Here is a 23,389-nt window from a genome sequence, read left to right on the forward strand (position 1 = left end):
TGACGCTATTTTCCCTGGAGAGTCAGAGTCTGAAGGGTGACCTTATAAAACCGTGAGAGGCATGGATAGGCATGGAAAGATCACTGAGTGAGGTCTTTGTGCTGAAGTTAAATGGGGGTCCATTCAATTATCAGGCCTTCCTGGTGCCCTAATGTAAATATAGTCTGGTTCAAGTAAGAGATGCCTTTGACTTGCTTGGACAGAGTCAAACTCCAATGTTTGTTTCCTTGATATGCTACTATACAGAACCTAACTGTGTTTGTGACTATTTATATACATAAATATATTTTTTATAAATAAAGTATATATTTAAAATTAAAAACATTTTGAAGTATAGTAGGATAGTGGTGGTTAACAGGTAGATAACCAAGAATCCTAATTTCAAATCCCAAACATGATGGCAGCATGGTAGTTCTGTGGTTAGCACTGCTGCCTCACAGCGCTAGGGAACTGGGTTTGATTCCAGCCTCGGGTGACTGTCTGTGTGGAGTTTGTACATTCTCCTCGTGTCTGTGTGGGTTTCCTCCCACAGTCCAAAAGATGTGCAGTTTAGGTAAAAATTGCCCATAGCGTTTGGGGATGTGTAGGTTAGGGGAATTAGTCAGGGGTAAATGTAGAGTAATAGGGGAGTGGGTCTGTGCGAGTTATTTTTGGAGGGTCGGTGTGGACTTGTTGAGCCAAAGGGGCTGTTTCCACACTGTAGGAATTCTATGAATTTACAAATCTTACAGTTTGAGTGTTTGCACCTAACATTCCACTCAGACACCAGTGAAAGATTAACACAGTCATGTCTGCCTTTACTTTAATCTTTTTAGTTGAAGAATTCTTGAACTGTCCTGATCAATAGATATGAGCTTGAAGTTATTACAAACAGTGTGTAGATTTGATTTCTTTCTTCTAAATAGACTGTTTTTTATATGGAGAAAGTGAGGACTGCAGATGCTGGAGATCAGAGTCGAGAGTATGGTGCTGGAAAAGCACAACAGGTCAGGCAACATCTGATGAACAGGAGAATCAACGTTTCGGGCAAAAGCTCTTCATCAGGGATGAGGGCTTGTATTGTATATGTACTACTCTTGATAAAACCTCTTCAAAATCTAAATTTCATTGTGTAATTCACAATACATTTGAGTTAAGCAATAAGCTGAAAAATCAACCTATACGCACACCTTAATGTAGGTGATAGAAAATAAATGGAATTGAGTGGGAACAAGTCATTGCAGATAATAGACAATAGACAATAGGTGCAGGAGTAAGCCATTCATTATGATTATGACTGATCATCCACAATCAGTATCCTGTTCCTGCCTTATCCCCATAACCCTTGATTCCACTATCTTTAAGAACTCTCTTTCTTGAAAATATCCAGATACTTGGCCTCCACTACCTTCTGGGGCAGAGCATTCCATACACCCACCACTCTCTGGATGAAGAAATTTCTTCTCACCTCTGTTCTAAATGGCCTACCCCTTATTTTTAAACTGTGTCCTATGGTTCTGGACTCAGCTTGGAATCTGTCTTCCTGTTCTTGCCACCAAAATGGATAACCACACATTTATCCACATTAAACTGCATCTGCCATGCATCTGTCCACTCACCTAGCCTTTCCAAGTCACCCTGTATTCTCATACATCCTCCTCACATTTCACGCTGCCACCCAGCTTTGTGTCATCAGCAAATTTGCTAATATTACTTTTCATACCATCATCATTAATGTATATTGTAAACATCTGCAGTCCCAGCACTGAACCTTGTGGTACCCCACTGGTCACTGCCTGCCATTCCAAAGGGGACCCGTTTATCACTACTCTTTGTTTCCTGTAAACCAGCCAATTTTCAATCCAAGTCAGTATTTGCCCCCAATACCATGTGCTCTAAATTTGCTCGCTATTCTCCTATGTGGGACTTTATTAAAGGCTTTCTGAAAGTCCAGGTACACTACATCCACTGGCTCTCCTTTGTCCATCTTCATAGTTACATCCTCAAAACATTCCAGAAGATTAGTCAAGCACAATTTTCCCTTCATAAATCCATGCTGACTCTGATCTATCCTGTTATTGCTATCCAAATGAGTTGTAATTTCATCTTTTATAATAGACTCCAGCATCTTTCCCACCACTGACGTCAGGCTACCTGGACTATAATTCCCTGTTTTCTCTCACCCTCCCTTCTTGAAAAGTGGGACAACATTAGCCACCCTCCAATCCGCAGGAACTGATCCTGAATCTATAGGACATTAGAAAATGATTACCAATGCCTCCACAATTTCGAGAGCCATCTCCTTAAGTACCCTGGGATGCAGACCATCAGGTCCTGGGGACTTATCAGCCTTCAGACCTAACAGTCTACCCACACCATTTCCTGCCTAATATAAATTCCCTTCACTTCATTCATTACCCTAGGTCCTTCAGCCACTACTACATCTGGGAGATTGCTTGTGTCTTCCCCAGTGAAGATAGATCCAAAGTACCTATTCAACTGTTCTGCCATTTCCTTGTTCCCCATAATAAATTCACCTGTTTCTGTCTTCAAAGACCCAATTTTAGTCTTAACCATTTTTTTTTCTTTTCACATACCTAAAAAGGCTTTTACTATCCTCCTTTATATTTTTGGCCAGTTGCCTTCGTACCTCACTTTTTTCTCCACGTATTGCCTGTTTAGTTATCCTCTGTTGGTCTTTAAATGTTTCCCAGTCGTCCGGCTTCCCGCTCATCTTTGCTATGTTATACTTCTCTTTTATCCTTATACAGTCCTTAACTTCCCTCGTCAGCCCCGGCATCCCCTGCCTCCCCTTAGGATCTTTCTTCCTCTTTGGAATGAACTGATCCTGTACCTTCTGCATTATACCCAGAAATACCTGCCATTGTTGTTACACTGCCATCCCTACTAGGATATTGCACCATTGAACTTTGACCAGCTCCTCCCTCATAGCTCCACAATCTGTAGTTGATGGAATCTGTACAGAAAACAACAAATGCTGGAGATCACAGCAGGTCAGGCAGCATCCATGGAGAGAGAGCAAGCTAACGATTCGAGTCTAAATGACTCTTCATCAGAGTATGTCTTTTTCAAATATCTTGCAGCACATTGACACCAAATAACTAACCAAACCAATTTAAACTGCTATGCTACATGAAAATCTCATTGCTTTCACTGCCCCCAGGTAATGAGAGACAATGATTCAACGAATTTTGTGAGATAAGTTATGATTATTATTGAAAGTAATTTGAAGAGCCAGCTTAATAAATACATTTCTGACACTGCCTAATTAGTCGATCTAACATCTTGTTTATTTTATTTACTGACTGCATACAAAATTATAGGTTAGAATGTATTGTGCACCATTCATCGCACAATTTGATGCCTTCCGTCACTCATTCTGCATTCCTTCGCTGTTGCTGTTGATGTAAAAGCTTCTAACACACCTCCAATTAGCCCTGTGGGTGCACATTGCTTGGACTGCAATTTGAAAAAAAGGCAGCTCACCAAAAACCTCTCAAGTGCAATTAGGATGGGCAATAAATGTTGGCCTAACCAGCAATGCCCACACCTCATGAACAAATTAAAAAAAATCTCAAGCTCAACAAAAGGCTAAAGGACGAGAAAAAGAAACCTTGATATTTTCAGTAGTTTCCAATCTATCTGTTCAGAGATGTTATTATGCACCTCTGGTGAAAATGGGACTTATACCTTGGTCTCCTGGCTCAGAGATCGGGACACTACCAGTGCACCTAAGAGCCCAGCTTTGCATTTCATCGATGTCTTTCTTTTACTTTTAAGGAGACAATTATTCTTGAGTAAAACCTGGGTTTTACTCTTTAGTTCTAAGATTTAGTTTATTTTACATATCAACTTTCAGATTTGTTTTACCAACATATATACACTGCCAGGTCATGAATGTGCCATGTTTTCACTCATGATTGGTCTTGCAAAGAAATTATTTTATAATGCCACACTATACGGTGAATGGTAAGGGTCTTTTCCCCAGGGTGGGTGAGTTCAAAACTAGGGGACATATGTTCAGGTGAGAGAAGAAAGATTTAAAAAGGAGGGACAACATATTTTACACTCAGAATGGTTCGTGTGCAGAATGAACTGCCAAAGAAAGTGGTGGATGCAGGTTACAACGTTTAAAAGATATTTGAATAAGTTCATAAGTAGGAAAGCTCTGGAGGGATATGGGCCAAGTGCAGGCAGTTGGCAATGGTTGAGTTTGGGAACACAGTCAGCATGGGCTGGTTGGACTGCAGGGTTTGTTTCCATACTGTATGACTCAATAACAGTAACAAACCATAATTATAAATTAGCCATAAACCAACTTTGGATGATCAACTAGATATAGCATCTCAATTCGATTGTCATTGAAAGATAAGTACTTAATAATCAGTAGTAAATAAAAGTTGAATTTTAAATAATGCCTACTATAAAGCATGGTTCAAACAGACTGTGAGAGAGCTCCTCCAACATCTTGCCAGTAGCAAGATGCTCATGGTATTTTTAATCAAATTCTTCAGAGATGTTACTATTCTTATCTGGAGTAGACAGGATTTAAACCTGGGTTCTCTGGATTAGAGACAGGGACACTACCACAACATCACTACCAATGCCTTCTAAAGAAGCACAAGCTTTGGAACAGCGTCACTGGACTTGAAATGTCAACTTTTTCTTTCTCACTATAGATGCTGCCAGACCTGGACATTTCTCCAGCACGTTCTGTTTTCTGTTTTGAACCAAAGCTTGTTCATAAAATGAGACACTCACTCCATTGTACACATGGATTCAATCAAATTGACTATTACTATTTTATTAACAAATTAGATTTCAACAACTTTCAAGTTAAGACAGTTATTCCCAAATGGAGCATAAAATCAGTGCCATAGTTTTGAATTTTCCAAGCATCCTGTGTCTGTTAAAGCATATTATGCTCTGAGGCAGGACTTTCAATTCATCTCATGAGGAAAACCTTTGAGAATTCTGAATCGATGGCTTTCTGTCAGTATAAAAACTGGAAATGCTATGTCACAAGGAAGGAAGAGGTTTCATAGGAAGTGGTGGAGGCTGGTACAATTGCAACATTAAAGAGGCATTTGGATGGGTATATGAATAAGCAGGGTTTGGAGGGATATGGGCCGGATGCTGGCAGGTGGGACTAGATTGGATTGGGATATCTGGCCGGCATGGACGGGTTGGACCGAAGGGCCTGTTTCCATGCTGTACATCTCTATGTCTGCAAGCAAGGTTTTGGATGACAGTTTCAAGTCAGTTGTGAATTTTTGATAACTGTGACTTTTGTGTTTGTTGAAAATTACTTAAACAGTCCTTGATTGTTACATTTTGTTGGATTATCACAGAATCCCTACAGTTTGGAAGCAAGCCATTAGACCATCAAGTCCACACCAATCCTCCAAAGAGTATCCCACCTTGACCTTCCCCATCCCTGTAGTACTGCATTTCCCACGGTTAATCCACCCAGCCTACACAGCTCTGTGACACCATAGGCGATTTAGCATAGCAAACCCATCTAACATGCACATCTTTGAAGCGTAGGAGGAAACCAGAGCATTTATAGGAAAGCCATGCAGATTCAGGGACAATGGGTAAACATCCCCACAGACAGTTGTCCAAGAGTGGAATTGAACCTAGAACTCTTGCACTCTGAGGCAGCAGTGCTAACCACTGAGCCCCTGTATCATAGTCAATAAAATTTGATATTATTCAGTGTTCTAGTTTTGCCTGATGATTTATCTTTGTTGAATTTGAAACACCTGAACTAAACAATTCAAGCAGTTAATTGGTGCCATTTATTTAGGCTTGCGCAATCAAGTTGAACAAACCTAAATGATCTAACCAACCCATTAAAACTCCCGATTGTGAATGTTTTCCATTAACTTTTAGAGTGAGTTGTTGAGGATTTTCTATTCAAACATAAATTTAAACAGTATACCAGGGATTGATGTAGGGTTTTGTGCCACAGTGTAGGATCCCTATGTCTGAGACAGAAGAGTCTGGGTTCAAGTCCCATCTTCAGGCTCTGAAGGTGTGTCAAACTGAGCTGCTCGTTGGATGCTGCCTGAACTGCTGTGCTCTTCCAGCACCACTGATCCAGAACCAGGTTGGTTTGAAACAACTAGCAAGGAAATATTATTAAGTCCGCTGCTTCAGCATAGTTACTGTTGAGTGTAACCATCTTCTGAATGTACAAAATCATGGAAACCATGTCCAGTTGCATGCAGCTCTGATGCTATGCGTTGGTTGAAATGGTACCTGTGGCCATTTACTGAAGAATTCTTGTCAACTTCCTCCTCCCAGTCTCAAAGGTAATCCAGCAAGCTCCTGGACAGCAAGGTTACACATGCTGTATCAGAACATAAAGAAACGGAGAAGAAGTAGGCCAACTGGCCCCTTGAGCGCGCTCCGCCGCTCAATAAGATCATGGCTGATCTTTTCACGGATTCAACTCCACTTACCTGCCCACTCACTGTAACTCTTAATTCCTTTACTGTTCAAAAACCTATCTTTACCTTAAAAACATTCAATGAGGTGGCCTCAACTGCTTCAGTGGGCAGGGAATTCCACAGATTCACAACCTTTTGGGTGAAGAAGTTCCTCCTCAACTCAGTCCTAAATCTGCTCCCCCTTATTCTGAGGCTATGCCCCCTCTTTCTAGTTTCACCTCCAAGTGGAAACAACCTCCCTGCTTCTATCTCATCTATTTATTTCATAATTTTATATGTTTCCATAAGAGTCCCCTCATTTTTCTAAATCTCAATGATTATGGTCCTAGTAAATTCAATCTCTCCTCATAAGCCAACTCTATTGTTCTGGTATTGACTTAGTGAACCCCCTCTGCACCCCATCTTACTGCATGACTACATAAAATTCTCATGCTTGTTACTACTTTGCAAAGTCCTGAGAGCCTTTCTTTACTAGAAAAGACCAGTGCTGAAAATGTGTTGCTGGAAAAGCGCAGCAGGTCAGGCAGCATCCAGGGAACAGGAGAATCGACGTCGATTCTCCTGTTCCCTGGATGCTGCCTGACCTGCTGCGCTTTTCCAGCAACACATTTTCAGCTCTGATCTCCAGCATCTGCAGACCTCACTTTCTCCTAGAAAAGACCAGTGCCATTCAGGGGCCAGCCTAAATACTCATAGACTCCATATTCTGCTGAACCTCTCTTAGTTTCAGTAGCTTTGTTGTAAATGACTTAAACTTTAAAGCATCTTCTACCTGCTAAACTCTGCAGGCTAGTCAACTCTACCTATCCTTTGCCTACATTTCTTTTGTATAGATTAGAATCAGTCTTTCAGAAATTGTGTTAGGGTGCAGAGCTTCTTCTGAGATCCAACTATCTGTTGCCTTTGAGAGTGTTAAATATACTTGCAAGGGTTTTCTTTTTATCTGCCTTTTTTTCCAATACAAATAACCTTAGTGCCTGTGGTTTTTCTTCATAATATTGGTTTCCAGTCCCACACCAAATATAGCCGCTTTTATATCTTCTTTCAACGGTATGTTTAAAACATGAATTCCCACAACTAGGCCTTGCTTTACTGTGTGCAATCGTTCTGTAAACATACTGGATCTACTATGGCCACTTTCACAGGAAACTCAGTTTTAAAACAGCACAAAATGCTCTTCTTAGTACTCACTCCAAAGGCAGGGAGGTGAGTGCTTCAGTGCCATTCTCCTAATTGAACAGTTGACCAATGTTTACTGCAAAGCAGCTATTTCTTCCCGTGTCTTATTAAGTATTACAACACAAACATCCATTCAGCCCATCTAGTCCATGCCAGTATTTAATATCCGACATAAGCTTCATCAATCCACTCTTCTAACTCTATCAATATATCCATCTATTTTTTTTTCTTATTATTTACTTTCCATTTGAAATCATCTATGCTATTGGCATCAATGAGTCTCTGTGGTAGCAAATTGCACATTCTGAATTTGTGCTCTATTCCTTAAAATTAATGTCATGGGAGATTCTGTTTATTTTTGAGACTGAAGGAACAACTATAGGTGTGGTATCTTCGAATGACATTAAAGGTCAGAAAAAGGTATTAATGTCATGTGACCACCATAGACACATGTACCAGCAGAGGGAGTCTGCTAGGAAGTGAAATATAGGATCTATGTTTAACAGCGTGTGAAATTATAATTCTGAGTGTCTCGAATGGAATATATTGTTGTTTCTGTCTCAGGAACATCATAATAGCATGGTAGAGATTACTAAAGAAGGGGACCTCAAAAATAAGGGCATAATTGCTTTGAAGGATGAAAGGCAGAGACATCAAGAAATAATTCAGTGTCCGCAAAATTTGAGTTGGTATAGCTGTTGCAAATGATTCTCAAAGTAGGACCAGGCAAGGTTGTAAAAGGATGCTTTGAAGTACATGGGGACCGAGAAGTAAATGTGTTAATGTAATAAGGACTAGTGAAGCTTGCAGGGACAAGGACAATATGATAGCAATGTAGGACTTAGAATCACAGAGTCACAGCACAGAAACAGGCCCTTCGGACCAACTCATCTGCACCAATCAGACATCTCAATCTGGCCTAATCCTATTAGCCAGTATTTGACCCTAAACCCTCTGAACCCTTCCTATTCATTTACCCATTCAGGTGCCTTTTAAATGCTGTAATTGTACCAGCCTCCACCACTTCCTCTGGCAGCTTGTTCCATAAATGCACCACCCTCTGTGTGAAAAAGTTACCCCTCAGGCCCTTTTTAAATCTTTCCCATCTCACCTTAAACCTATGAACTCCCCTGTGGAAAAGACTTTGTTTATTCACCCTATGCAGGCCCTCATGATTTTATAAACCTCCACACGTCACTCCTCAGTTCCAGGGAAAGTAGCCCTAGCTTATTCAGCCACTTCCTATAGCCCAAACACTCAAACCCTGGCAATATCCTTGTAAATCTTATCTGCACCCTTCCAAGTTTCACAATATCCTTCCTATAGAAGGGCGACCAGAATTGTATGCAGTATTCTAAAAGTGGCCTCACAATATCCTGTATAGCTGCAAAATGACATTCCAACTCTGACACTCAATGTTATGACCAATGAAGGCAAGCATGCCAAATGCTGCCTTCACCACCCTGTCTGCCTTCAGTTCCAGTTTCTAGGAACTATGCACCTGCACCCCTAGGTCTCTTTGTTCGGCAACACAGCCCAGGCCCCAACCATTAACTATGTAAGCCATGCCCTAGTTTGCCTCATCAAAACGCAACACCTCACATTTATCTAAATTAAACTCCATCTGCCACTCTTAGTCCATTGGTCTATCTGATCAAGGTCCCATTGTACTCTGTGATAATTGCCTTCACTATCCATACATCACCTATTTTGGAGTCATTTACAAATTTACTAACTATACCTCCTATTGTCACATCCAAATCATTGATATAAATGACAAAAGGTAGTGGACCCAGCACCGATCCTTGAGGCACACCACTGGTCACGGGCCTCCAATCCTAAAAACAACCCTCCACCACCACCCTACCTTCAAGCCAATTTTGTATCCAATTGGCTGGGTCTCCTACCTTCAAGCCAATTTTGTATCCAATTGGCTGGGTCTCCATGGATCCCATATGGTCTAACCTTATGAACCAATCTACCACATGGAACCTTGTTGAACGCTTTGCTGAAGTCCATTGCCTTCATTAATCTTCTTTGTCACCTCTTCAAAAATCTCAATCAAGTTAGTAAGACATGATTTCCCATGCATAAAACCATGCCGACTATCTCTAACCAATCCGTTCTTTTTCAAATGCTTGTAAATCCTGCTTCTCAAAATCCCCTCCAACAACTTACCAACCACTGACGTCAGGCTCACTGGTCTATAGTTCCCTGACATTTCCTTACAGCCTTTCATAAACAATGGCACCATGTTAGCCAACCTGGGAATCTGTTTAGCTTAGTTGGCTGGATCGTTGGTTTCTAGGCAGTATGATGCCAACAGCATGGGTTCAATTCCTGTTACCATGAAGGACCCTCCTTCTCAACCTCTTCCCTTGCCTGAGGTCTGGCCCCCAGGTGAAATCACAGCCAGTTGCTTCTCTTTAATGAGAGCAGTCCCTATGATATGATGACACAATGACAACATTAGCCAACCTCCAGTATTTTAGCACCTCACCCATGGCTATCGATGATAAAAGTACCAAGGAGTCCAGCAATCACTTCCCACAAAGTTCTGCGAAACACCTGATCATGACTGAGAAATTTATCTACCTTTACGCATTTTAAGACCTCCTGTTCTGTTGTATGAACTCTTTTCAAGACATCGCTATTTATTTCCCCAAGTTCCCTAGCTTCCATGTCCTCCTTCATGGTAAACACTGACGCAAAATATTCATTTAATAGCTTGCCCATCTCCTGTGATTCCACATGTAGAGAGCACACTGACTTTTAAGGGACCCTATTCTAACCCTGGTTACTCTTTTGCCCTTAATGTATTCAGAGAATCTCTTTAGATTTGTATGGAAGAGAACTCATTCAACTGATTTCAGGATTAGAGATGTTTGCAAAAGGTGAAAGTGGGGAATCTAATGAAGACAATATTAAAAATCAATCCTCAACTGATGAGAATATAGATTACAGCAACAAGGGATTGAGACTGGGAGATTGACAGGCAGTACTCAGTGGAAATGAAGTAAGGTGGTTTAGTTGTCATAGACTATCAACCGGCATACGTTTGAAAACTTCGCTCACGGTCAAAAAAGACAAAGCATTGTAAATCAGGGTGGCACGGTGGTTCAGTGGTTAGCACTGCTGCCTCACAGCACCAGGGTCCCAGGTTCGATTCCCACCTTGGACAACTGTCTGTGTGGAGTTTGCACGTTCTCCCTGTGTCTGTGTGGGTTTCATCCCACAGTCCAAAGATGTGCAGGTTAGGTGAATTGGCCATGCTAAATTACCCACAGTGTTAGATGCATTAGTCAGAGGGAAATGGGTCTGTGTGGGTTACTCTTCAGAGGGTCGACGTGGACTAGTTGTGCTGAAGGGCCTGTTTCTACACTGTAGGTGATCTAATCTTAAAAGAAAATCCACCTGCTGGAGTACAACCACCCTGAGGAAATTTCAGCTCATCTTGATTTCACATCAGGTGGAAGGCTGAATAAGCAGCAGCAAGAAATTTGAAATTAAGGATTTATTTTTATTCGTTTTCAGTGTGTGGTTCGTTGGTCATTACTAATTGCCCCTGAGATGATGGTGGTGAGCAGCTATCTTGAACTGCTGCACTCCTGTATAGCACAGTGCTGTTAGGGAGGAATTTCCAAGATTTTGACTCCTAGACAGTGAAGGAACAGTGACACGTGTCCTATTGAAAGGTCAGGCAGGTTGGCAAAGGTGCCAGCGTTACCTTGTTAGTAAGAAATGAAATTAATTGGATAGCAAGAAGCGATAGAGGGTTGGTAGGCATACAATCTGTATGGGTGGAGTTGAGGAACTGCAAAGGGAAAACAGAGCCTGATGGGAGTTTAGTACAAGCTTCCTAGCAGTGGTCAGGATGTGAGGCAGAAAATAAATCAGGAAATACGAAAGGTATGTACTATTACAATAATCAGGTAGGAGCTTCAATATGCAGATGGATTCGGGAAAATCAAGTTGGTAGCAGATCCCAGGAAAAGGAATTTGTGGAACGTCTACAAGACTTTTTTTTATGGTGCAGTTTATGGTTAGCCTGATCTTGGTTGTTGGTAATATTTTAGAGTCCATTCATAAGGATAAGATTGCAGAATACTTGGAAGCGCACGGTAAAATAGGGCTGAATCAAGGGAAGGTCATGCTTGACAAATCTGTTCGAATTCTTCAAGGAGATAATGAGTTAGTTGGAAAAAGGAGAGCCAGTGGATGTGATCTTTTTGGATTTCCAGATCACCTTTGACAAGGTGCCACACAGGAGGCTGCGAAATAAGATAAGAGCCCATGGTGTTGGAGGTATGGTCCTGGCGTGGATAGGGGATTGGCTGACTGGCAGAAGGCAGAGAGTGGGGTTAAAGGGGTCTTTTTCAGGATGGAAGCTGGTGACCAGCTAGAAGATTCAGTGTTGAGGCAACAAATTTGCGTTAATGAGTCATAGAGATTTACAGCATGGAAACTGACCCTTCAGTCTAACTCATCCTTGCTGACCAGATATCATAAACTGATCGCCAGGATTTAACCCATATCCTTCTAAACCCTTCTGATTCATGTACCCATCCAGATGCCTTTTAAATATTGTAATTGTACCAGCCTCCACTACTTCCTCTGGCAGCTCATTCCAAACACGCACCACCCCCATGTGAAAACGTTGCATCTCACGGTCCCTTTAAAATGTTTCCTCTCTCAACTTAAACATATGCCCTCTCTAGTTCTGGACTCCTCTACCCTGGGGAAAAAGACCTTGTGTATTCACCCAATCCATGCCCCTCATGATTTTATAAACCTCTATAAGGTCATCCCTCAGTCTCCGACGCTCCAGCGAAAACAGCCCCAGCCTATTCAGCCTCCCCTTATAGCTCAAATCCTCCAACCCTGGCAACATCCTTGTAAATCTTTTCTGACCCCTTTGAACGACACCCTTCCTACAGCAGAGAGACCAGAATCGTACACAGCATTCCAAAAAAACTCATCATTGTTATGTACAGCTGCAACATGATCTCCCAACTCCAATACTCAATGCACTGACTAAGGAAGGCAAGCGTGCCAAATGCCACCTTCACCACCCCGTCTACCTTCGACTCCACTTTCAAGGAACTATGCACCCTTACCACTAGGTGTCTTTGTTTGTTATATGTGTACGATTTGGATGAAGGAATTGGGGGCATTGTTGCTGAGAGTGGAAATCATACAAAGACAGGTGGAGGAAAAGGTAATCTTGAGAAGGCAGGGAGACTGCAGAAGGACCTGGGCATACGAGGAGAGTGGGCAAAGAAGTGGCAGATTGAATATAATGTGGGAAAGTGTGATGTTATGTACGTTGGTAGGAAGAGTAGAGACATGATCTATTCTCTAGACAGGGAAAGACTTCAGAAATCTGAAGCACAAAGAGGCTTAGGAGTCCTAGTTCAGGATTCTCTTCAGGTTAACATGCAGTTTCAGTTGGCAGGTAGGAAGGCAAATGCAATGTTAGCATTCATTTCATGAGAATTGGAATACAAGAGCAGAAATGCACTCCAAAGGCTCTACAAGGCTCTGGTCAGACCACATTCAGCATATTGGAGCAGTTTTGGCCCCCATCTCTAAGGAAGGATGTGCTGGCATTAGAGGAAGTCGAGAGAAGGTTCACAAGAACGATCCCTAGAATGAAGGGCTTGTCATATGAGGGACGGTTGAGGACTCTGGGTTCATACTGATGGGGTTTAGAAGGATAAGGTGGATATTTCATTGATTTTCATGAGAGACTTAAACAATCAAGGTATTTTTCGATGTATAATTTCAGTTATATCACACTGTAAACGTTTGCTATAAATTCTGTGTCTCACAATTGTGTACTCCACAACCACCTGATGAAGGTGCAGCACTCTGAAAGCTAGTGCTTCCAATTAAACCTGTTGGACTATAACCTGGTGTGGTTTGATTTTTTAACATGGGAGCAGAACACTGTCTTAAAATGACTGGCTATGGGAAGGTCTGAGTCCTACTTGCACATAGACTGGAGGTGTTCTGCAAAGCAGTCGCCCAGTCTGCATTGGGCCTCTCCAATGGAAGCTGTTCTGTGCAGTGGAATATTATTGCATTCATTGGTAGCTTTGAAAACAAATACTGGAATTTCTAATTCCAATTTCATCAGAGACAAATGGCAGCTCTGGTTTATAAATAATGCTGTACATGCAGCACAAATGCCATCAGCTTTCAGAAATTTGAGGTGAGATACAGCCGACCAAAACTCTAATAACGTTTCTTAAAAATAAAGATCACCTTTGATCTACCATTCTACGTCTGAAAGACAGAAGATGCTGCTCCTTAATAATGTCACACTGATGAGGATTTTAGTCCCCATGACACAAGACATGCTATGGCGAACCGTACTGTCGCTAGATGCGATCACAGTTAAGTTTGTTTGTTTATTGGCCGGTTATATATGAAGGATGGAAGCACATCACATTCAAACAAGCTGCTTAATATTTACCTCAGAAAGATCTGAGGTAAAGAAATCCCAGGTGAATATTTGCACACCTGCCTGAAACAAAAGGCATAGAATCTGTAGATAATACGTATCAGTAAGCCTTGAGTTAAGGGAAAGAACTGATTAAGTGATGCGGTTCATGGTTCATTTTTCATATTTTTTTAAAATGTGAATTATTACACCATAGGCCACTCTGCCTTCCTGTAAACAAGTCTGGTGAGCTCTTGTTGTCCGCACTTCTACGGCAATAATGCCCTTCGTCAGGTAAGGAGTACTAAAGAGGATGATAGATTCTTGGGGATAATCAGGAATGTGAATTTGAGAATTACAATCAGATCAGACATTATCTTATTGAATGTTGGCACAGGTGTGAAGGGCTGAGCGGTCTATTTCCGTATATGTATGCTCATATATGCAACTGCACACAGTGCTCCATGAGCAGTCTTGCATTCATTCATAGGACATGGGCATCACTGACTTTGCCAGCATTGTTGCCCATCCCTGATGCTCTTGAGAAGGTGGTGATGAACTATCTTCTTGAACCGCTACAGTCCATTTGCAGTAGGTAGACCCATTATGCTGTTAGAAGATAAGATTCAGGATTTTGACTCAGCAACAGTGAAGGAACGGCGATATATTTCCAAGTCAGGATGGTGACTGCTTTGGAGGGGAACTTGCAGGTGGTGGTGTTGTTCCCATGTATCTGCTGCCCTTGTCCTTCTAGATGGAAGTGGTTGTGGGTTTGAAGGGTGCTGTCTAAGGAGCCTTGTGAATTTCTGTGAAACATCTTGTAGATGGCACACATCGCTGTGACTAAGCGTCATTGGTGAAGAGACTGGATATTTGCTGATGTGATGCCAATCAAACAGGCTGCTGGATGACTTCAAGCTTCTTCAATGTTGTTGGAGCTGAATTCATCCAGGTAATCAGAGAATATTCCGTAACAGTTCTGGTTTGTACCTAGTAGACGGCGGACAGGTTTGGGGGAGTCGAGAGGTGAGTAACATGCTGCAAAATCCGAGCCATTGACCTGCTTTTGGAGCCACAGCACTTATAAAACCCATCCAGTTCAGTTTCTGGTCAATGGTAACATCCCCATTGCTGGATTTCCATGACGATAGTACTTGTGCTTCTTTACTATTGAAGCAAGTCCTCACTACTCCAATCCTCTTGCTGATCAGGAATTTTTGAACCCTTTGACATTGATTCTCTGGCCATTAGATAAATGGGCAAATATCTGGGTCTGGGGTTTCGGGGTTTCCCTGCTTCTCATGGGGAATGTCTGATTTTTAAGGAGAACCTACTGTGTAGGATGTTATTTCACACAAATGCATAATTTGTCTGCCACATTTGCACTGATGTTTTTCCATGTCTGTCTTGCCAAGTTTGCTTCCATAATTCCGCTGTTTTCCCTGTCTTTTAACCGTGAAATCTCTTTGCGTGTGACTTCAAGGACACCGAAACTTTGTGTCGGAGAATTCCACACTCTAATCTCTGACCGTGCCAAGCTGATTTTGTTCTCTAACCACTCCTTTAATTATGTTTTGACTATCTTTCTGTCTTGCTGGCTCACAAGAAATAGTTCACCACTTATCACCTCCATCAGGCCAAACCTCAACTTTCAGTTTTTTGAAGATTTTAACTTCAGGAGAAAGTGAGGACTGCAGTGCTAGAGATCCCAGTTTAAAAGTGTGGCATTGGAAAGGCACAGTTGGTCAGTCGGCATCCAAGGAGCAGGCGATCAACGTTTCCAGCATAAACCCTTCCTCAGGAATGTTCCCGAAATGTCTACTCTCCTGCTCCTTGGATGCTGCCTGACCTGCTGTGCTTTTCCAGTGCCACATTTTTTCGCTGCTTCTAAATTCAAGATGGCTTCACCAGGCCGGATGTCAACATGTCAGGAGATAGTTGTGGAGCAAAACATTCCATAAAGCTGCATTGGTCTAATTGTTGCTCAGAAAGCTGCCTTTAATTATCTCTGTGGGCAGGCAGGATCCTGAAATATGAGATCCGGGCTGGAAAACAGGGTGATGGGGGAGAACTAAAGAGTCAGTGGAAATTGAGGATGTTGCACAAGGGCTCAAGGACCATGAGCCACTCTAATGTCCTACAGCTGCCCATCACTGAGCATAAATGAAATCATGTGGGCGGAGTTAGAGCAGATAGAAGGAACACTCTGGAAGACAAAATAGGGTTTGAGTCTCTAGAGGAAATATAGGGGCTACATGGACAGAAACACATGAGGGAGCTAGATTAGTCCTTTTCTGATGTAACTATCGGTCAGAGCCTGATACATCAGTGTTTACCATGTCCAGCAATATTTAATATTAATGCATGATAATTAGTATTACCTTGAATTCTAAGCCTGAAAACAATTCTTGATTTTCTCCTCTTTTTGACCAGTCTGCCTTGAACTCAAACTCATAGTGAGACATATTTTTAAAAATAAGAGAAATAATATGTATCACTAGAAATATTTCAAGGAGGCACACAAAATTCTCAGCTAATTGTTGGCGAGGTACACAAGGCCCAAAGCGTTTGTTTTTTTTTGTGGTTGAAGGCTGCTGAGTTGTTTCATAATGTGTGAAAATATTGGCCCTTTGTTGCAAATATTCCACAGCCACATTAAGCCAGTCAGAAGACTGGGAAATGGACGGTCATTTTAAAAGTGTCCTATAGGAATGAGGTGACTTTCTTCTGACATTTTAACTGAGCTCCCAATGGGTGCATTTCACCCTCCAGTGCAAGATGAGCTTTATCCTTGCAGGATCCAGAGGGAATCATGAGGAGAGAATGACCCTGAGAGACAGAGGTGTTGCTGAGAAGGGCATTGACTTTATAGTACAGAGGCAGGCCATTCAGTCCAAAGGGGAGTGTGTCGATGTTCCATATGAGCCCTCCTCCTACCTTACTTCAATAAATGCCACATGCTTTTCTTTCCCTCATGTAGTTAACTTTCATGTACTTCCCTTAAACAGCCACCTATTTTCTAAACCAGTTCTGAGACACAGCAGTGATGGCTGGACTCGATGTAACACTTATACGAAAGAAGCAATAACCAATGTAACATTGATCTGCACAGTGAAGTTATCATTTTATGTGCCACCAGCAATGATCATTGTTCAGGCAATATTGACTTTGATGGCCAAGAGCTGGTGGTATATTAGGTGCTGTAACTCAGTTTAAGAATGAGTTTAACTCATTGTGTTGTGACTGGGAATGGCACACCTGCAATGTGAGTTTAGTGTCACTTGGCCTTCATTCATGCAGCTTGTAATGGTCTGTTTGTTTTTGAAGGGTTATTACCAGTTGCTAGCCTTATGCTTTGCAGCAATGGGCAATAAAGGCGGATGCAGAAAGACAGGGCACGGATTGTATTTGACCTTTAAGGTTCTTGTTTCATGACATATTATATTACTGTACTATTCAAAGCACACAGACTTAGCGTCTTAGCAACTTTTAACCTTTGCCCTCCTCATGTGTGTCTGAGTATTGGCACATTTATCTTTCACTGTTCTCTGAAAAACAATGTGTTACCATTTGCTCCTGTAAGATACCAGTTGTTCATTGCACTTTACAACATAGCAACAGATTTGCATTGTGCAGCAACATGAAGAATGGAGGAAAAGAAAGCAGCCATACACGTAATGGATTTCAATTTGATACAGCTATCACTGCCAATAAACTGGCAAGATGGTTCAATACATTTATCAGAGCCTTGACCCCTGATTTAAAGGTGGTGTGTTTAAAACCAGCCCCTGTTTCTGGTTGTTATTCAGTGATTCCTTCTGGGAATACTTAGAGTCATAGAGCTGTACAGTAAGGAATCAGACCCTTCAGTCCAACTTGCCAATGTTGACCAGATATCCTGAATTAATCTAGTCCCGTTTGGCCCATATCCTTCTAGATGTTTCCTATTCATGTACCCAAGCATTTTAAATGTTGCAATTGTACCATCCTTCTCCACTTCCCCTGGCAGCTCATTCCATACACGCACCACCCTCTGCGTGAAAATGTTGCTCCTTAGGTCCCTTCAATATCTTTTCCTCTCTCACCTATGCCCTCTATTTTTGGACTTCCCTACCTGAGGATAAAGACCTTGTCTATTTACCGTATCCATGCCCCTCATGATTTTATAAGCCTCTATAAAGTCACCCAACTCACACTTCAACTCCCCCTCCCACTCCACCAAGGACATGCAGGTCCTTTGACTCCTCCATTGCCAGACCATAGCAACACGACGGTTGGAGGAAGAGTGCCTCATCTTCTGCCTAGGAACCCTCCAACCACAAGGGATGAACTCAGATTTCTCCAGTTTCCTCATTTCCCCTCCCCCCACCTTGTCTCAGTCAAATCCCTCAAACTCAGCACCGCCTTCCTAACCTGCAATCTTCTTCCTGACCTCTCCGCCCCACCCCCACTCCGGCCTATCACCCTCACCTTGACCTCCTTCCACCTATCGCATTTCCAACGCCCCTCCCCCAAGTCCCTCCTCCCTACCTTTTATCTTAGCCTGCTGGACACACTTTCCTCATTCCTGAAGAAGGGCTCATGCCCGAAACGTCGATTCTCCTGCTCCTTGGCTGCTGCCTGACCTGCTGCGCTTTTCCAGCAACACATTTTCAGCTCTATAAGGTCACCCCTCAGCCTCCGATGCTCCAGGGAAAACAGTTCCAGCCTATTCAACCATTCCCTGTAACTCAAACCCTCCAACCCTGACACTATCCTTGAAAATCTTTTCTGAACCTTTCAAGTTTTACAACATCCTTCCGATATGAGGATGTTCAGTTATTGGATCCTCCTGGTGCCTCAAATCTATGCAAATATAATCTTTTACAAGTAAAAAATGCCTTTGGTTTGTTTGCTGAAGGTTTATTTGTTTCTGCTACTGTACAGAACTGAACTGCTTTAGTGACTGTATGTATATAAAGATATTTTTACAAGTAATGTATATTTTTGAAATAAAAAAAACATTAGGGCAGAACCAGCCTCAGCTGTGAAGCACCCTCAGGTAGAATAGCTCATTGATACTCACTGCCTGGAGTTTACATCAAGGTATGTTTGAAGCCTCAGCAAGTTGGTGTTGTCAATGTGAAACGCAAGGCAGCAACAGAAGCTAGCATTGTTAGAAAATCATTGGAGGGCAGGTATTAACATGGGAGGTGTATGGAGGGGGTGGGGGGAGAATAGGGTGTGTGGAAGGGTCACAAAGAAAAAGCAGCATAAAGATTGAGAATTAAAATTGCTCCCCCCGGTTAAACCGTGTTTTAGCATGGCAAAATGTTTGGGACAAGTGACAACGCCAACTTAAGATGAGATAGATTTTTAAGCAGCGTCTCAAAGGAAGAAAGAAAGGTGGAGAGGTTTGAGAAGAGAGTTCCAGGCCTTGAATTGGCGGGTAGTAAATGGTGGTCACTGTTTGCTGCTGGCAGTGCCATGAATGTTGGAGGAAAGATGATGGGGAATGCATAAAGGGTCAGATTCAGAAGAGTGCAAAGAGGGTGGCATAGTAGTTCAGTGGTTAGCACCGCTGCCTCACAGCGCCAGGGTTCAATTCCAGCCTCAGGCGATGGTCTGTGTGGAGTTTGCACATTCCCCCTGTGTCCCCCATGGGTTTCCTCCAGGTGCAGGTGAGGTGAATTGGCCATGCTAAATTGCCCATAGTGTTCAGGGATGTGTAGGTCAAGAGCACTAGTCAGAGATAAATGTAGAGTAATAGGATAGGGGAATAGGTCTGGGTGGGTTGCTCTTCGGAGGGTCAGCCTGGACTTGTTGGGCCGTAGGGCCTGTTTCCACACTGTAGGGATTCTATGATTGTATGAAAACAGACGACTGTAGTTGGAAGAGGTTCCATAAGAATATATGGAGCAGGAGTATGCCTCTCAAACCTGCTCTGCAATTTATTCGCGTGGTTGATTCTCTGTCTTAACACCATTCCTGATTCCCTTAGATTTCAACAAGATACCAATCTCAGGCTTCCAATGTTTGTCATTGAAAGCCTGTGATCAGAGGTGTACCACAAGGTTCAGTACTGGGAACCTTGCTGTTTGTTATGCCCATTAACGATTGGGCTGTGAATGTAGAAAGTATAATTGGTATACTACCACCTGATGAAGGAGCGTCGCTTCGAAAGCTAGTGTGCTTCCAATTAAACCTGTTGGACTATAACCTGGTGTTGTGTGATTTTTTAACTTTGTACACCCCAGTCCAACATCAGCATCTCCAAATCATTGGTACATTTACAGTTGACATAAAAATTGGTGGATTTGTTGATGGTGAGGAGGATGGTCTCAGGGTCCAAAAGCTTGTGATTTTATTTGAAATGTTGCACTCTAATTCGAACCTGTTGGACTCTAACCTGGCATTGTATGACTTCTGACTTTGTCCACCCAGTCCAATACCCAGGGTGTACTGAGGAACAAAGGGACCTTGGTGTGCAAGTCCACAGATCCCTGAAGAAGTCAGCACAGGTGGACAAGGCGATGAAGAAGGCATATGGGATACTTACCTTCATTAGCCAGGGTGTAGAACACAGAAGCAAGGAGGTCTTATTACAACGTTATAAAACATTGGTTAAAGTATGGGTGGAACACTGTGTTCAGTTCTGGTCACTGCACTGTTGGAAGGGTGTGATTGCACTGGAGAGGAGATTCACCAGGATGTTGCCTGGGATGAGAAGTTTCAGTAATGAGGAGACATTGGATAGGTTGGATTTTTTACCTTGGAGTAGAAGAGGCTGAGGGAGGGGGCCTGATTAAGGAATAAATAATTATGAGAGGCGTACACAGAGTAGATCATGAGAATCTCTTCCCTATGGCAGATCCATCTAAGACCAAAGGGCACAACCAAAAGGTGAGGAGCAAATGGTTTGGAGGAGATATGAGAAAGCCGTTTTTCACCCAGAGGGTGGTTGATATATGGAATGTACTGCCTGAAAGGGGGTTGGAGACAGATACTCTTTCAACATTTAAGAGCTATTTGAGTGAATACTTTAAAACACCAGAGCAAGACAGGCAATGGACCAAGTGCGGGTAAATGGGATTAACGTATTTTACTAATTATTGGTCAGCACAGATGAGGCAGGCCAAAGGGCCTGTTTCAATGCTAGAAGATTTTTGTTTCTTGACATGTTTCTTGACATGTTACATGACTGTACATTCAAAGCATAGTGACCTACTACCTTAACAACTCTTAACCTTTGCTCATATAATTATTGAATGAATATCCAAAGATTTTTCTCAGTCCAAAATGTTGTCCTCTTGTCTTGAACTGTTCCGCCAATGCTGGACTCTCTCGCCAGAGGGGGAACATCGTCTCATCATCATCTACCCTGACAAGCTCTCCCAAAGCCTTATCGGTTTCAATGAGATCTAGGTTAAATTTCTCTAACGCTCAGAGAATTTGCTCAATCTTCCCTTCTAGGAAAAAGTTCTCATTCTCTGTATCATTCCAGCAAATCTTCATTGCACCTTTTCAAAGCCAATTATGTTCTTTCCAGATATGAAGTCCAAAACTGTGTCCATTACCTCACGCGTGGCTTCCCCTGTAGAATTAATATGAATAGGAAGGGTTTGGAAAGATAAGGGCCAGATGCTGGCAGGTGGGATATCTGGTCAGCATGGACAGGTTGGACTGAAGGGTCTGTTTCCATGCTGTACATCTCTATGACTCTATGACTCCTCACTCCTGTGTCCCGATTGCTTTGCGAGATCATGTTGCGGCTGTGCAGGTCATTGGTTAGGCCACTGTTGGAATATTGTGTGCAATTCTGGTCTCCTTCCTATCAGAAAGATGTTGTGAAACTCGAAAGGGTTCAGAAAAGATTTACAAGGATGTTGCCAGGGTTGGAGGATTTGAGCTACAGGGAGAGGCTGAACAGGCTGGGGCTGTTTTCCTTGGAGTGTCGGAGGCTGAGGGGTGACCTTATAAAGGTTTGCAAAATTATGAGGGGCATGGATAGGGTAAATAGGCAAAGTCTTTTCCCTGGGATCGGGGAGTCCAGAACTAGAGGGCATAGCTTTAGGGTGAGAAGGGAAAGAAATAAGAGAGACCTAAGGAGCAACTTTTTCACGCAGAGGGTGGTACGGTTATGGAATGAGCTGCCAGAGGAAGTGGTGGAGGCTGGTACAATTGCAACATTTAAGAGGCATTTGGATGGGTATATGAATAGGAAGTGTTTGGAGGGATATGGGCCGGGTGCTGGCAGGTGGGACTAGTTTGGGTTGGGATATCTGGTCCGCCCAGATGGGTTGGACCGAAGGATCTGTTTCCATACTGTACATCTCTATGACTCCTCACTCCTGTGTCCCAATTGCTTTAAATTGACATACCATTTGTTTTATTAACTGCTTGCATGTTACAAGGATTTCTGAATCGCTCTGAATCCCAGCATTTAATAGTTTCTGACCATTTGAAAATATTCTGCTTTTCGATTGTCCCTACCAAACTGAATAACCTCACATTTCTTGAGATTATGCATCATCTGCCAACTTCTTGTGCATTGATTTAACCTTTCTTCCTTTGCAGATCCTTTGTGTCTTCCATATAGCGCCTAACGTTGGGTTATCAGAATACTTGGATGTATAGCACTCATTTTCACCACAGGGATGAGGGAGGCCATGATAGAATTGAAAACTAGGATAAGGATTTTAACACGTTGTAATTTTTAAGGTTATTAAGTTGGCTAACTATGCAGCCTCAGTGTTTGTGCTATTGCGTTGATCTTTTTATTGGGTGATAGACAGCTTAAATGAGACCTGAAGTCATGGGATGTTCACTGGAAAGAAGTCTAAAATATTGGTCATGATCTAGCCTTCTTGAAGTGCTGTGAGTAGACCCACATGGGTCTCATGAGTGGTTAAAAAAGAGTATTAATAAGATTAAAGTAGAAATCATAAGTCTGACTTCAATAGGTTTTTAACACCTTGATTTAGACATTTAAGACAAATGGGTATTGAGAAATCATGTAGTCATCACTAAATGCTAAAATGCATGGAGACACAACGTAATTAATACGTAATCCTTGTGTGATCCAAAGGTCATGAAATTGTTTATTTTCATAATATTCTTGAGTGAGAATGTAAAATATTGTCCTATGGCCTGGGAAGCTGAAGAATAAGGAGGCCTTCCTTGAAGAAGCTCTCTGCCTCTCACTCTCTGCTCATTCCTGAAGAAGGGCCTGTGCCTGAAACGTCGAATCTCCTGTTCCCTGGATGCTGCCTGACCTGCTGTGCTGTTCCAGCAATAAAGTTTCAACTTTGATCTCCAGCATCTGCAGACC

Source organism: Chiloscyllium plagiosum, unplaced genomic scaffold (assembly GCF_037043375.1).
Source record: "Chiloscyllium plagiosum isolate Xiang-an unplaced genomic scaffold, Cpla_swu_hap1 HiC_scaffold_10, whole genome shotgun sequence".
NCBI classification, from domain to species: domain Eukaryota; kingdom Metazoa; phylum Chordata; class Chondrichthyes; order Orectolobiformes; family Hemiscylliidae; genus Chiloscyllium; species Chiloscyllium plagiosum.